The 16875-nt window shown below is 39.9% G+C and overlaps 1 protein-coding gene across 1 annotated transcript in view; it reads left to right on the top strand.

The window, feature by feature from the left end:
* The window catches only part of SORCS3 (sortilin related VPS10 domain containing receptor 3), a 650187-nt gene that overhangs the window by 339044 nt on the left and 294268 nt on the right, over window positions 1-16875 (top strand). The window lies entirely within an intron of this gene.

Raw genomic sequence — 16875 nt, 5'->3', positions numbered from 1 at the left:
TTATGGAGACTGAAGTAAGCAAAGGTGCAGAAAAGCCAAGGTACTTGTTCAAAACCACTCACCTGGTAGCTAGAGGAGCCAGAACTTGGAAGCTTATTGTCAGACTTCAAGTCTAGGCATATCCTATCACACCATGCTGCCTTGAACTGGAATAATATATCATTGTTCTCAGTTTAGCAAAGGGAGGAAAGCCTCAAACATGTCTATTTCATTGTTTTCTAAAAGTACATTCAAGATAGAGTACCCCATGAGTCCTCCCCTTTGAGCTTCAGATCCATACATATATCCAGCTGTGTACTTGGCTTTGTCTACTGTATGTCTCAGAAGCGTTTCAATTCAACATATTCCAAAGACGAACTCTTGATCTTCCCACATCTAAGCTAGTTCTCTTCCAGTATTCCCTAATTATATTCATTCAGTTGCAAAAGTCAGAAACCTAGGAGGTACTCCCTGATAGCTCTTACAGTATATGTTCATCTTATAACTTGAACTATATATTTCCCAAATGTAAATCTTTAGATTTCATGCCTTTGCTTAAATTCCTTCTGCATCTTCTCTTTGCTCACAGATTAGTCCAAAGTCCTCAGAGGGCTGCAATAAATAGCACCCGCTTGGTCTGGTCCCTCCTTCTCTCTTCTAACTCACTGTTAGTACTTCAATGACCATCTTCAGTCCCTCCCCACAGCTGTCTCCCTTGCTCCCTTTCCTGGACCTGGGATCTTCGATACAGTAAACCTCTTCACTGTCAGATCTCAGACATCACTTCCACAGGACATCATCCCTAAGCTCCCTGACAAAGTTAAATCCCCCTCAATGTTCTTTCTTACAAGGCTCTGCACACTTCCCTTCAGAGTACCTGTCATGGTTGAGATTTTCCTGTGGATTGACGTGCACTTGGCATCATTTGCATTTCTCCGTAGATTGCGAGTTCCAGGACAGCAGGGTTGTGCCTACTTTCACTCACTGTTGTAGCACCAGTCTCTAGGGCAGTAGAGACTGCCATTTAATAATGATCAGTAAATATTTGTTATAAAGTTTGGACTTCCATGGGGGCTCAGACAGTAAAGAATCAGCCTGCCATGCAGGAGACCTGGGTTCGATCCCTGGGTTGGGAAGAGCCTTGGAGGAGGGCATGGAAACCCACTCCAGTATTCCTGCCTGGAGAATCCCCCATGGACAGAGGAGCCTGGAGAGCTACAGTCCATGGGATCGCAAAGAATCAGACACAACTGAGCTGCTAAGCGCAGCACAAATATTTGTTAAGCAAATGAATTAGTGGATGGATACATTGCTATGGTAATGAGCCCTTTATAGTTGATCAATTTATATCTATGAGAAGAGAATTTAGATTGCTCTTTGTATTTCCTGCTTTTTCCAGAACCTTAGTACAGTGTGTGATGATGAACTATTATGTCACAATGTTGTGGAATCAATCAGTGAAAGGGGATGGATGCTTATGAGTACTGTCTTACGTAGAGTTGTCTACAGAATAATGTTGTTGAAATAGCTTCTTGTCTCTGTTCTCTCAAGTCCTGAAACAGTTGCTCCTCACTATATGTTTGAATCTGTAGTTTGTAAACGTGAGTGTGTGTGTATGAGGTGTCAGCACCTTTAAACAATAATTTCAACATAACCTTTATATCTCTCATTAATAGAACCTCAAGGTGGGCATCAGGTGCTAAATGCAGTCCCCTAAGGACACCCACATGACATTTGCAGAGCAAAAACCATTGCAAATACGTTTCTTTCATGGCATCAGGTGGATATTGTATGAAAGACTTAGCCAAATGTCAGATAGTCTCTGTCTAAATGCTTAGTATAGCCAGGAATGTTGAATATATGTTGAAAAAAATAAATCATTTAGATGTTATTAAATGGCTGTATGATAATTTATTTAGATGAAACTCTGAACTCTTAAACCATGTTTTTATTTATGCAGAGACAAGCTAGGTTAGACAAGCTAGGCAGCAGACATCTCATGCCAAGAGGTTGATAAACCAAATGCAATATAGAAATATTCCTTTTCTTTAGCTCCAGAGCACTGAGAACATCTACAGCATTGCTCGTGAAGTACCCTTACAGATATAATACATTCGAGATAGTTTCTGACTCGGTGGTTGCTTTTTCACCTGGTGAAAATATTTGCAGATGTGGCAGTGGGCACTGATGGATTTTCCTAACCACACTGAACATTTCTGGATGCATTCTTCCTTAAGTTCTCTTTCTTGTTGACATCTTTTGTGTGAAGTGGCTGAATGTTTTTTAGACCCATAAAGTTTCTAACTGGTGCCCTGCTACTCTTTTCAATAAATGGTGTGAGAAGGCTGATGATGCCCCCGGCGACATTTGTAGAGATGCCATGAAACATCATTGAGGCATTCAGGTTACAGCAATTTTTCTTTATTTGGGGGTAATTTATTGGTTTAGAGTCAAGGAGAGGGATGCTTTGGAGCAGCAAATGAAGATGCAAAGGTAGCCGAGATTGATATACAAATGTCTCGTTTCGGACTGCAGCCTTCTCTGACATGCATACATTGAGGCGCGGGCTTCTTCCAAAGAAAATGAAAAGTGCTTGTATTAAGGTAACTGCAGCATCAAAGGGAGATGTTTGTGGTGAGGAGAGAATCGATGTTTCCATTATTGTGCCTTTGATGAAATGCACTAGCAATTTCTTTAGGATCTGTAAGGCTATCTCTTTACGTTGTATGTATTACAAAAGACCTAATTGAATGATATTTTAAAAGGACAATATCCAATTGCTCTACCTTCCAAATTGCTACCCCAAAGCTGCAGGAAACTTGCCAGGAGCTCTCACTCAATAAAGGCACTGCTGGAGAATTAAGGAAATACCTTCTGGAGAGAACAAAATTGTGTCTAGAAATTGAGAGCGCGCATAATCTTGTGTTCATTGAGATATTGGCTGGCAGCTTGTGAATCCCCTGGGGAACTTGGCTACCTTGTGCTGGTCAGGGCCAGGTTGGCGGTGAAAGAGATCCAAGCCTTCCAACTTCCAAAGCTATGAAAGGGTGGGGAGGCAGGGCAAATGCACCTTGCCCTTGACCCTATGGGAGGCTCATGCCTCTCCACTTCTGATGCGTCCCAGTCTCACAGAGTCTTTCTGTGTCCGTCTCAATGTGTCGCGGGCCTTTGATCAAGTCCTTCTGTTCCGACTATACTGTGGGTCCTATTACCTCCTATGCCAGCTCCCCTCTGCCTTACAGATTCTCCTGTCATCTTGCATTTTAACATTAACTGACTCAGTAAAGATGAGATTCTTTCTTGTGTGGAAGAATCTTGGAGATGTTTTAATAAGAATCTTGGTGGTTTAAAAAATAGCACAACAGAAATAATGTTATGGTTGACCACATTGGAAACAATAAAAGAAAAGCTACTCCTCTCCTCTCAGAACCAAAGCTCTAGAACATCTGAGGACAGCTGTGTATTTACCAGTTATTTAGAAGGCAGGATTCTTTTGCCTCCATCAGACTGTTTCCTTGCTAACGACTGAAACAACTCACTTTGTGATATTTTGAATTAGCTGAAGGGCTCAATAATCTTACTGAAACCGAGAAGTTTTGAAAAGATTTTGAGATAGGTTTTGAGGACATTGCAGTCCTTTCAAAAGTTAGGTGTTATTCTCCTAGTTACAGAAAGCTGATGTTTAAAAACAAGCCCTCATTTTGACAAGGAACTCAGTATAGTTTTTTGAATGGGCACATGCTCATGTATTCACAGATACGTACAACCTGGACACAGAGATGCAGAGCTGGTAAGAGTTGTTTTCCTGCACGAGAGGTGGGATTGCAGGGTTCTCTGTTATCATTTGTCTTCTTGGCAAAATGAAACTTTAACACACTTACCTGGCTTTGGCCATCCGAAATGAGAATCTCAATGGGATTTCAGACATGATTGTTGTTCAGACGCTTCTGGGCTAGACTAGTCTAGAATTGCCTGAAATGTCAATGTAGAAACCACTTTCTGAAACACTGGCACACATAATGAAGGGTTGCTATATGGTAATTGGGAGGGAGGTGGGTGTGCAGCTCTGGGTGTTTTGTTTTTATTGCTGGCCACACACCAAGTTCAGTAGCAGCTGACAGAGTGACAAGCTGGTTAAGAAACTGACGCCATCTGGGGAATTGTTGCTTAGTTGCTGCATCATGTCTGACTCTTTCGTGACCCCGTGAGCTGTAGTTCACCAGGCTCCTCTGGGCGTGGTCACTGGCAAAACAGGGTCTGCAGTGGAGGCGATGGGCTGCCCCACATGTGAGCAGACACTAGTGAGTTAGGGTGTATCTAGTGTGTGCTGCTGCTAAGTCGCTTCAGTCGTGTCCGACTCTGTGCAACCCCATAGACGGCAGCCCACCAGGCTCCGCCATCCCTGAGATTCTCCAGGCAAGAACACTGGAGTGGGTTGCCATTTCTAGTGTGTAGAAGGCCTGAAAACTCAAAGGGAAGTTTAAATTTGTACTTCTGGCATGCTGGTACAAATGAAGATGTTTCTTTCGTTTATATTCTCATGAAAACCCTCTGATTAGAAATGTAATTGTGCTCAGAGCCTTCAGGGTTAGCAGGAGATGGTAACTTTCGTCAGGAGCCGTGACAGAAAGGCTTCATGGCTCCCCAGCTGGTGGGGACGACGCTGTTGGGAATTACCTTGGGCTGGCTGTGGTGTTGAAACCTGTGGAATAAGACTGGGACAAAAGGTACCTTTTATTTAGAGAGAGACACTGCATTTTCATTGGGTCCTCTTTCATGCCTATAAAATCACTTGTGTGTCGCTGAAGAGGAGAAAGGAAAATCCATAGCCCCACTCACCTAGGGTGAGCTCACACTGCTCTCACAGATGTCTCATCCATACAATAGAAACATGCTGTCTCCATCACCATAGAAACACCAGTTTCCAGGAGGCCACTTTCCTGAAGGTGAACACAAAAACAGTGGACTGAGAGAAAATGGCCCTATTTTGTATTAAAAAAGATGGCACAACCACCGTGTTATTCAAATGTTAGCGTTAACCTATTCGAGCTGAGTTCTGAACGACAAAACTGGTTTAATGCACAATATTAACTTGCATTCAGTGAGGGTGATGCAGTAAGGATCTCTAGTCTTCACAACATTGCTCTAAGGATGCTGGCTCAAAGGAACAGACTTCAGCAAAAGTCTTTATCTTCCCAAGCCTGCCTTTTCTATACCATGTCCCAGACTTCAGGTCCCTGCCTCTACCTTCTAGGTGTCCCTTTTGGTAACCTGACACCTTTCGGTCAGGAAAAGAACATTTGCTAAAATAATTAATGGAAGATGCAGCATATATATGTATTAAGAAGGGTACACAGGTATTTCTTCTCAACGACACCTCTCCTGAAGCAGTTATGCTCTCATGATAGAAATTCATGAGAATTTCTGATAATCCTTTGGTGAAAGAGGTGAGTATAGAATAGGTGGGCAAGGGCTTGTGTGATGCAGTCTCGTCTGATTGCATGTAGCCTTCTCTGTGTTCCTCCACCCCTTCCTATATGGAGTGACCTTATCTTCACACATGCGCTGGTCCTTTGTGCTCACACTGCTCCCCAGTGTCCCTAACTCTCATCCCTTTGCCTAATTCTGACCCTAGGTTTCCAGTTTTCCAATTGAATCTAGGAGTTCTTCTGCTTATTCCTTCCTTTGCAAGCCTCTCTGGGCTTATGATCTGGCTGATCTGACCTGGCCAAATCTCCTATCCTCCCTCCATTCTCTGCCTCTACCTTGACCCCTCCCTCTGGTACCTGACCTTAAGTCAGGGTCAGTCTTTAAATGTTTTAAATCAAAGTATAATATATATACAGAAAAGTACACATATCATGAGCTTAATGAATTTTCATAAACTGAATGCGCCTATGGAACCAGCACCCTGATCAAGAAGCATAACATGATTGGAATCCTAGCATCATCCCCTTTATGTACTTTTTCAGTTATTACCTTCCCCCCAAGTCTAGCTGCTATCAGTAGGGTCATTTTTAATGGCTGGCTAAACTGGTGAAGAAATAGACTCAAGATGAATTCCTTCGAAGAAAGGTTGGAAGATAGCAAGTGAGGTAACTGACAGACAAGGAGACTTGAAAAATATTAGCATTAGAGAATTAGTGTAAGCCAAAGGCAAGTATTCATTGACATTCAATAAGTCTAGTTAATCCAGAGAATTCATAAGGAAACTTTCAAAAGATGCTCATTTAAAATTAATTTAGTAAGTTTTAATTTAAATATATTTTCCTTTCTGTGCCATAAGGAAGACATCCAGTGTTGAAAAAGTTTTGGTGAAACTCTTATTCTGAAATTGTATTGATGGTCATGCAAATGAGTTTTCCTTCCCGGAAAACATCTTGGCAACATATCAGAAGACAAACACGTTTTCATAACTTGATTCAGCTACTTCACTTCTGAGACTGAACTAAGAGAATAATACCAAAAAGATTTAGGCATAATAAGGTTTATCAAAATCACTCATAAAATCTGAATAGAAATTTACTTAGTGTCCAACACTAAGGAATTTTAAATCAGGGTATATACATTTGCCCAAATATTATGCAGCCATTAAAATGGTGATTATGATGACCTTGTAGCAACATGGATACATATTAATATCTATTTAGTACTTATAAATCTCATAGGCATTATATATATATATAAATTCTTACACGATTCATAGAAAATTAAGTAGTATGCTTTGAGTATAAGTATGCAACAAATAAAAGATGGAAGGAAGGAAGCAAAGAGGGAAGGAAGAAGAAAAAAATAAAAAATGGTAGAAGATATTGCCAAATATTACCTGAGTTCTCTTAAGATGATGGGTTTGTTTTTAGGGTTTTTTTTTTTTAATGCCATTTGTTTTTTAGATTTTGTATTATTTCGTTAGATTACTTTTATGATTCAGTTCAGTTCAGTTCAGTTCAGTTGCTTAGTCGTGTCTGACTCTTTGCGACCCCACGGACTGCAGCACACCAGGCCTCCCTGTCCATCACCAACTTCTGGAGTTCACTCAAACTCATGTCCATTGAGTCGGTGATGCCATCTAACCATTTCATCCTCTGTTGTCCCCTTCTCCTCCTGCCTTCAATTTTTCCCAGCATCAGGGTCTTTTCAAATGAGTCAGTTCTTCACATCAGGTGGCCAAAGTATTGGAGTTTCAGCTCCAGCATCAATCCTTCCAATGAATATTCAGAACTGATTTCCTTTAGGATGGACTTGTTGGATCTCCTTGCTGCCTTGAATAACTTTAGTCCCAAATATAATACAATGATCTTTAAAAAAAGATTTTAAATGTGAATAAGGTTAATTTAGGTAAAATCACTTTAAGTTATAATTTAACTACATTTTCAAGAGGTGGTGTGCTATAAAGGAAAATTTCCCTGGACTAGGAATATATCAAGTCTGAGGTTTTTCTCTTTTTTAGCTTTGCTTCTCACTATGGTCCCTTTTTAACTGTGAAACTCAAGGAACTATGTTTTTTTCTAACAAAAAAATATTCTTTTTGGATATAACCTCAAGCCATATTATTTACAACTCAGTGATAGATACAGGTTTTATTATTTAGAAGCACCCACTATAGTTAGATATTAAGAAAGTGATTTCTTCTGGTGGTTTTTCAGATGAATTTTGTGACTGTATCCTAAAATTGACTTGGCATTTGGTTATTTGATTTGACAGCTTTAATGGAAACAAATACTCTGGAGCCAAGAGGTATAGACATATGCAGTGAATTGGTATTTGTGCTTAGTAACTCTTATATTCCTCATGTTATGTTACTCGGTATTGAACATGTAAGTGCTTCTTGGAAACAGAGCAAATATGTCCTTAGGTATCCCTGTGTATGGGCACCAGTGGGTGCCTTTATATACATGGTTACATTGAATTCTCATAGGGATCTGCAAAGTGGGTATTGTTACTTCCAAGTTGATAGGAGAGTATGTGACTCCTGAAAGCAGTATCCATTTGCTCAAGGTCACCCTGACAGTGAGGGGACTGGCCTGCTCTCTGCATCTGGCTGAGATCCTCAGCTATGACCATCACACCTGACGCTGACTAGTAGATGGACAGACTTTCCGCCTTCTGGGGCAGAATCCCATAGGGGCCAGTTTACCCGGAACCTTAGCCTCAGAGAACATTGTACTAGTGACACAAGATCACCCAGGCAGAGACCAGATCTTCACATGAATCCAGTTACTTCTAGCACATCCCTCAGCTGATGTCACTTGCCAAGGTGGGGCCTTGAATAGGAAAGTCATCAAACTGCTTCCTGATAAGTCATAGGACTGAATAATCTCCCCCTGGCAGAAAAGAAACAACAGAGCAGTTTTGTGTGTGTGTGTTTCAGGCTTCATGCAGTTTGGCTCACTTTTCCCATCCATTTGCTCCAGTGTTTGAGTTAACGTATAGATTAAATAAGTCTTTGCCATTCAGATAGGTAATACTATAATCTGGGTTTTTTAAGGAAGTTTATAGAGACATCTTTAATATGGTAATGAAGATAGAAGTTGAAATCATTTAACTTCATTTACAAACCATGAATATGTATTATGCTTTAAATGAAAAGAAAGGCTAAAACAGATATAGTGTTTGTTCAGTTTGCTAAAGAGAAGACAATTTGTCGAGATTTTTTCCCCAAAACTCAAGCAGTATGCAAATATAGGAAAATCAGACCCCCATGTTAATTCCATGGCATGATGAATATTTTTATAATCCTAATTAGTACCAGTCGTTTAGTCTAGCAATTTCCCCCAATCTAACCAATTTGAAATTAAAATAGATGCCTTGATTACAAAACTCATTAGCAAAGAAGCACCCTTCTCACTAACCAGTTCATTTAAAATGCACGAACTGAATGAAGTGTGGAATACTTGTGTTGTCAATTGGCATAAGTGAAGTGAGTCTTAATTGGGACCATTGTGAAGTATTTGTATTGCTGCATGTTTCATTGCAGTATAATATATCATTCATTAAGTGTAACAAAAGCAGCTTTTAAATGGTTTAATTAAGTGAAGTTGGTGTGCTTGGTAATTTTTATAAAGTCTAATGTCACAATTGTTTACATTTGGAGTCCTGATAGGTATTAATGTCAGGAAGATGAAGTCTGACTCTGCATTTATCATTCCGATTACGCAAAGAATGGCAGGTTTAATGTCAGAGGAGAAAATTAAATTATAGAACATTGACTTCTTACTGAAAAGTACCCACATGCATATTGTCCTTGTGCGTTTGGATATGGAACCTCCAGAAAGGCCTGATTTATGGCTGAGAATGGAGAGGAAGGGCTGAGGACTTGGGAGGGAAATGAAAGGAGAAAATAACAGTTGGGGTTTTGTTTTTTTTTTTTTGGTAATTTCTTTTTTAATTTTCTTTTTTTAATGAAGGGAGGAAGTAGTAGGTGGAGGGAAACTCTATCCAATATATTTTTGTCTACTCAAAAGAGCAATAGAGATGCGCAGCACTGCAGATTGATGTTCTGTCTAAGCCAAGTGTGGGAGTCTGGGGAGGGGGAGGAATTGGCTCTGGACCAGGGAAATACTGGAAACAGGGCTCTACAGAAGTCCTGAACGGGGCCAGATAACAAATGAGTTCAAGGCTGGTTTTTTAGGGACAGAGATTGTACGGTGAGTTGCAGCAGTGGCTGGTTTATAGGTATAAGACAAGCACAGAAGTCACTTTCTGTTGATGCTTCTGCTCTGTGCAGTCCAGGTGTCCGCTGCTATCTCATATTTATGGACTGTTTCAACCATATCAATAAGGATGCAAAAGTCAGCCATGTCACTGATTTCCTTGAAAAATCTAATTTTGACAGTCCTGCCCATATCCATTTGGTGTAAAGGCAATGGTCCTATTGACTTCTGATTGCAGGATTTGCATTTCTTTGCTGGAGGGCTTTCTCTGAAGCCTTTTGAGGCTGCTCAATCTATTTCTATAGAAGTGCCGTGGAATTAACATGTAGGAGCAGCCCTCAGCCAATGACCAACAGAATTTGGTGTAGAGATAGTTTCTTCTCTTTTCACGTGGAACAACTCCAAAGAGTTTTACACTTTTTTCCCCCCAGAATGTCCCAATGGAATTAAGCTCTAGTTGCCCAGAGATAGCTGACTTTATAACATATCATTTCTACACTCCATTGGCTATAATTTCTGTACTCCCATACTATTTCCCAAATACACTACTTAGTTCTTATCTCAGTGTCTGCTCCTGGGGGAACTCTAACCAACTGTGACAAGCGTGTTGTGATTTTGGTAGTAGTTTCTGAAGATTTCTAAAGGGAAGGACAGGGGACACAAGCAAGTCTCCTTTGACATTTCTGCATTCTCAAGTCCCTTCTGGGCTGTGCCACCCTCTCGTTTTCCTCATTGTTGTTAACCAAATAATATCCTCTCCCCCGACATAATGCCCATCTCTGAATCCCTAGACCTGTAAATACATTTCCATAAAGGGCAAAGGGGGACAGGGTGGATGTGATGAAATTAAGGATCTTGAGATGAGGAGGGTATCCTGCATTACCAGGTATGCTCAGCGTAATCAGGGGTTTGGTTTTACAAGAAGGAGGCAGAAGAATAAGCATTTAAGGAGGAGATATGACAGTAGAAGCAGATGTTGAAATTATGCTTTCTGAAGATGAGGCCACAGGCCAAGGGATGCAGGCAGTCTCTAAAAGCTAGAGAAGACAAGGAAATGGGTTCTCCAAAACCTCTGGAAGGAAGACAGCCCTGCTGACACTTTGGTGTTAACCCTGTCAGACTCATTTGAACTTCTGACTTCCAGAAATATAAGATGATAAACTTGAGTTGTTGTAAGCCCCTACCTTTGTGGTAATTTGTTACAGCTGCGAGAGGAAGCTAACGCAATCTCTGACCTTCCCCCAGCTTCAGTGCGTCTTCTGTCTGACAGCAGGCAAAATCCTCTAGTTACCTGGCTCTGCTTCCTGGAAGCCCAGGTATCCAGAGTTCCAGACACAGGTCATACGTTTGACTTCTCTTAACATTGATCCATGCCATCTTGAAATAAGAAAAGTTCCTCCAAAGAGGAGTTACGGTGAAAAGAAATACAAACCTGTTCCCCATCTTGTCACATACTGTATTCGTTTTAGGTCTGCTGTGGCAAAGTACCACAGACTGGGTGGCTTAAACAGCAGAAATGGAAGGTCTCACAGTTTTGGAAGCTGGAAGTCTTAGATCAAAGTGTCAGTGTGGTTGGTCTCTTCTGAGGATGCTGTCCTTGGCTTCTTGATGGCTGTTCTCTTTGTACTTCACAAAATCTTCCCTCTGTGTCTTTCTGTGTTCTAATTTCCTCTTCCTATAGTAACATATTTCTTTAGGGCTCAATCTAATTAACTCTTTAAAAGCTTCATCTCCATATGTAGTCATATTCTAAGGTACTAGGGATTAGCATTCCACAAATAGATTTGGAGGAGATACAATTCAGCTGATAACTGCATGTCCAGGTTGCTAAGTGATAAAAATCTTGCTGTGCTTTGGGTCTGTGCGGACCTGAAGAGTTTCCTCTGTGTAGCACTGTTACTTCTGAGGCAAGTGGAACATAACCAGCCACCAGAAATAATGTGTTAGGAGACTGGGGTGGGCAGTTAAGGAAGTAAGGGTGGGGTTTATCCCTGGAATGAAAACCAAATGCTCATAGGAGTTCCTGAGACTAGTCAGGAAGGTCTCAAACCGGTCTTCGGCTTTGACTCTGGGTTAGGGAATCATAGAAGGTATGAGAGGAAAGATAGTGCTCAGGCCATGGAGAACATAGGGGAACAGTTTGAAAGAAATCTCTGCTAGAAACTTATTTTTGAGAATCATGGATATTTGCTTGTATAAGCTGGATTTGTTGTGTTTGATTTTTGGTTTGATGTCTAAGATTTTCATTTTCTCTTTGCATTTGAAAATGTCAGTAGACCTCAGAGAAAGAGGTTTAAATGACTTGAAGGCGTTACACATGCTGTTTAGTCGCTGAATCTTATCCAACTCTTTGCTGCCCCATGGACTGTAGCCTGCCAGACTCCTCTGTCCATGGGACTTCCCAGGCAAGAATGCTGGAGTGAATTGTCATACCCTCCTCCAGGGGATCGTCCCAACCCAGGGATCAAACCCACGTTTCCTGCATTGCAGGTGGATTCTTTACCACTGAATCACCAGGGAAACCTACACATCTTCTTACAATTCATCATTGTAATATGTTTCTCCATAGCTTAGAAGGTAAAGTCAGCTCAGCAGAGAGATAATTGTAATTTGAAGGCTGTCTCATTTTCTAACCCTTTCTCCAAGTCTTTTGTTCACTCATGTAATAGGGAAATGTGTCCTCTTGGTTTAGCCCAGAATACCTTGGCATAGATACTTCCCTTTGGGAGTCCTTTTCTCCTTTTTTATCTAGTTATCTATCTCTATCTTTTACAACTCAGTGCTAATATGACTTCTGAGATAAAGCTTTCCCTAGACAACCTTATCTATGGAAATATAATTATCCCAACTTATAAGAAAAATTTAGAAAAAAAGCTATTTTCATGTTAGCATACTCGAAACGTTTTGATTTTATGGTTTTACATACTTTTAAGTACACGAGGGGTGGAGAGGCCAAAATGTTTCTCAGTATTTAGGACATCCAAAGATCTTAAATTTTAAGTCCCTGGACAAGAGATAAGGAAGACCTGAGTTAAGATAATAATTGTGGAGTTGAAAAGAAAGGAGACAAATTATAGAGAGATTTGAAAATAGGAGCAAACTTGATGATTGTGTAGAAGTTATAGGGAGGAGGGGTGCCTGATAAACCTGATGTGACAGAGATCAAAGGGACATCACTGATCTGATAGTATAATTGCCTTCAAAAATATCTAAGGCCATAGGCTGTGCCCATAGCACATTTCTTTCCTGACCAAGGAGATACCTGTTCCTCAAACACACTGAGGGGAGAGGGAAGGCCCTGGTGGGCGTTGCCACCAAGGTGTAGCATGGAAGGGGCAAAGACCTTCTTTAGTGGTTGCTTCTCCATTCAGCTGCTTTTCTGACATTTTGCCCGTTGCCTCCCTTGGCTGCACTGAGCACTGAAGGCAGCATCCAGCAGAATCTGTCTGAGAAAGTTATTGAAACAGTCTTTTTAAAATGAGGACTTTCTGATTTGAAGCACTTGGTAGAGATGGCAGGGATCATCATTCAGAGCTTTGTAATAAGCAGCTGGGGAATGAGTGAAGGAGAAAAGATATATTAACTTTTCCTTCTTCCAGTGTTGTGGTACTAATATTGGACTTGAGTGTTTTCATAATTGAGATGCTGGAAGATGGCTGAGGTATCTACTCTCTCCTCTTTTTATCTCAGGCAAGGATAGTTTCTGGAACCTTCTAGCCCAGAGGCTCCAGCCCTTGAAGGGAGCTTTCCAGTTTCACTAGTAGATTATTACCCTTGATATAATATGTTTACCCTCAGGTTTATACAATCTCTTCCCTTTTTTGATGCTGAGAAATACCACTTTAAAAATAACAACTGATATTATTCATCTAATCACCATTACAGGTATCACAACTTAATTATTAAAAATAACTGAGAAGTATGCCATGAGGTATGTCTTTTTTTTTTCTCCCAAGTAACTTATTAACAGATACCAGGGCCTAACAAATTCTTACAAAGATTCATGTTTTAGAATCTTGAAATAATTTTTTTTCTCAAATGAATATTGACAGAATAAATGGGAAAATGAAGAAAAGCTTAGAGAGCAAAAACTATCTCATATTTTCTAGTATATTGAAAGTATCAACAACCTCCTCCTTAATCACCCAGATGACAGGTCAGAGATATTATATTCCACAAGTACTTATTGAGCACATACTGTGTACCATGACCTAGGGATGCAATAATGAAGGATACTGATACTGTCTCTCCTGTTATGGACAGAGAAGCATTAATGAAATGAGTAATTGATGGCAATGATGATAAGTCTACAAAATAGAGCTCAAGGTATTGAATCTTTTCCCTACCTTCATTGCAGGCAGTTTCACTGCATAACTAACTGACCAGAAGATAATTTTCTGTAAAAGATAAAATAATGAAAATAAAAGAAAAGAAGGGCATTAAAAGAACACACTGAAACATGGAAAAATAATAAAATTAGAAAAATATTTTATTGTGAAAATGAAAATATAAGAAATATTGAATACATTTAAAATGTGTACACTGATGGTTATCATCATATGTGGGTGTACCTTAGAGAAAACTATGATAATTTGTTTCTTAAAGTTGATTGTTAAGGCTTCAGGATCTAATGTTGGACATAAATTCTTCATGATACAGAAAAATCTGCTGTAAATCTCTTCAGATTTCCCTGGAAGGAAAACAGAGGAGGGGTGCTGTTATTTTCCATCAATATGTGTAATGTACATAACTGGCAGAACATATGTGGATTTCAGTTAAATGTTCCATCACATACCCAGTCCTTATATTTCACCAAATCATCAAAGCCAATTTCCATCTCAAATGCTGGCATTCTGTGGGCATCATGTTATACACTATCAAATAGCAAAGAATTTTTATCATTTTCAAAAACTTAAGTTCATGAGAAATCATGTAACGTGTCTTTTGGTGGGGAATAGGGGAAGCTTGATTTTTCTTCCTTGCCTTCAGTTTCTCGTGTTGTGTGATAAATTTGGTAAAGATGACGTGAGTGAACAAGCTATTGTATCTAAATCAGCCAAAGACTCCATAATTAAAGCTCCCATAAGCAACCTCTTTTTCATTTGCTGTAGCTTGGTTTTGACGAGTGGGCAGGTGGCTGGGTTTCCTGAAAGATTTGCAGGCTGTTTTGTTATCATTTTCTAGTAGTATACAGACTGGCTTTATACTCTCTTGCCTCACACTTCCTGTAAGTTTTCTTAGCACCATATTTCCTAAGACCAGAGTTGTTAGCCTCTAATTTAAGGCCATCGTGTCCACTCATCACAGTATAGACCATATGAGACCTAAAATTTATATAATATAAAAATAGGAGTAGCATGTCAATGGTGAAATGAAACCAAATTGCCAATCCGTTATTCTATCTTTTATGTCAAAATTACTTTTCAACTAATTATTGAATAGTTGCACTGTGAAATTGCATGTCCCAAAGGTGTTTATGGTGAAAATACTAGGCCTGACAAAAATAGAACTCTAGATCATTATGAAAACGTATTTAGGGAAAAGATCTGAGCTAGCTTCAAAATGGTTTATTTGGCATTTGAAGAGTGATATCTTGAAGATATAGGTATTGAAAAGTTAAGATATTCTTCTGGAGTTAAACATTTTTAAGTGCTCATAAACATTATTTAAAGTAAAACGAAGGTCACTCTATGAGTTGCTTTCAGGTGTGTATAAACAACTTTATTGAGGCGTAATTGATGTGCAATAACTGCGCACATTAAAGTGTACTAATTTGATAAGTTTTGACACCAGCATGCCCATGTATTCATAACTAGAGTCAAGAGAATCAGCATATATGTCACTCCCTTATGCTCCTTCATAATTCCTTCCTCCCACCCCTCACAGTGTTCACAGTTGGGAGTTTGCTGACAGCAACTATAGGTTAGCATACATTCTCTAGAATTTTGTATAAAAGGAACAGAATGTACTCTGTTTTTGCATGGCTTTTTTTCTCTTCTCATAGTATTTTGAGATCCATCCACGTTGCATGTATCAGTAGTTTATTATTACTGTGTCTGGGGAGTATTCAATTCTATACCAAAATCAGTTTATCCATTCACCTATTAATGGATTAATCTAGGTTTTGGCTATTATGCATAAAGCTTCTATGACCACTCCTGCACAAGTTTTTGCACAGATGTATGCTTTTATTTCTCTTGGACAACTACTTAATATTGCAGTGATTGGATCATACAATAGATGTAGGTTCAAATTTTGGGGAACATGCCAAACTGTTTTCCAAGGCGGTCATGTCATGTTACATTCCCAAGAGTAGAACATGAGAGTTACAGTTGTGCCACCTCCTCATCAACACTTGTTATAATTAATTTTTAATTAATGGATTAAATTGAAAAATAATTGACAATATATTATGTTAGTTTCAGGTATACTGTGTAATGATTAAATGATTTGACATTTGCATATGTTATGAATGGACTTTTCAGGTGGCACTAGGGGTTAAGAACCCACTTGCCAATGCAGGAGACATAAAAGACCCAGGTTCGATCCTTGTGTGGGGAAGTTCCCCTGGAGGAGAGCATGGCAATAAGCTCCAGTAGTCTTTCCTGGAAAATCCTATGGACAGAGGAGGCTGGCAGGCTACAGTTCAGTTCAGTTCAGTTCATGTCCGACTCTTTGCAACCCCATGGATTGCAGCACACCAGGCCTCCCTGTCCATCACCAACTCCTGGAGTTTATTCAAACCCATGCCCATTGAGTCGGTGATGCCATCCAACTATCTGATCCTCTGTCGTCCCCTTCTCCTGCCTTCATCTTTCCCAGCATCAGGGTCTTTTCCAATAAGTCAGCTTTTCACATCAGGTGGCCAAAGTATTGGGGTTTCAGCTTCAGCATCAGTCCTTCCAATGAATATTTAGGACTGATTTCCTTTAGGATTGATTTGTTTGATCTCCTTGCAGTCCAAGGGATTCTCAAGAGTCTTCTCCAACACCACAGTTCAAAAGCATCAATTCTTCGGCACTCATCTTTCTTTATAGTCCAACTCTCACATCCATATATGACTACTGGAAAAACCATAGCCTTGACTAGATGGACCTTTGTTGGCAAAGTAATGTCTCTGCTTTTTAATATGCTATCTAGGTTGGTCATAACTTTTCTTCCAAGGAGCAAGTGTCTTTTAATTTCATGACTACAGTCACCATCTGCAGTGATTTTCGAGCCCCCCAAAATTAAGTCTGCCACT

The sequence above is a fragment of the Capra hircus genome, chromosome 26 (assembly GCF_001704415.2).
Source record: "Capra hircus breed San Clemente chromosome 26, ASM170441v1, whole genome shotgun sequence".
Taxonomy (NCBI): Eukaryota; Metazoa; Chordata; class Mammalia; order Artiodactyla; family Bovidae; genus Capra; species Capra hircus.
This window is presented reverse-complemented; position numbering and strand designations above follow the sequence as displayed.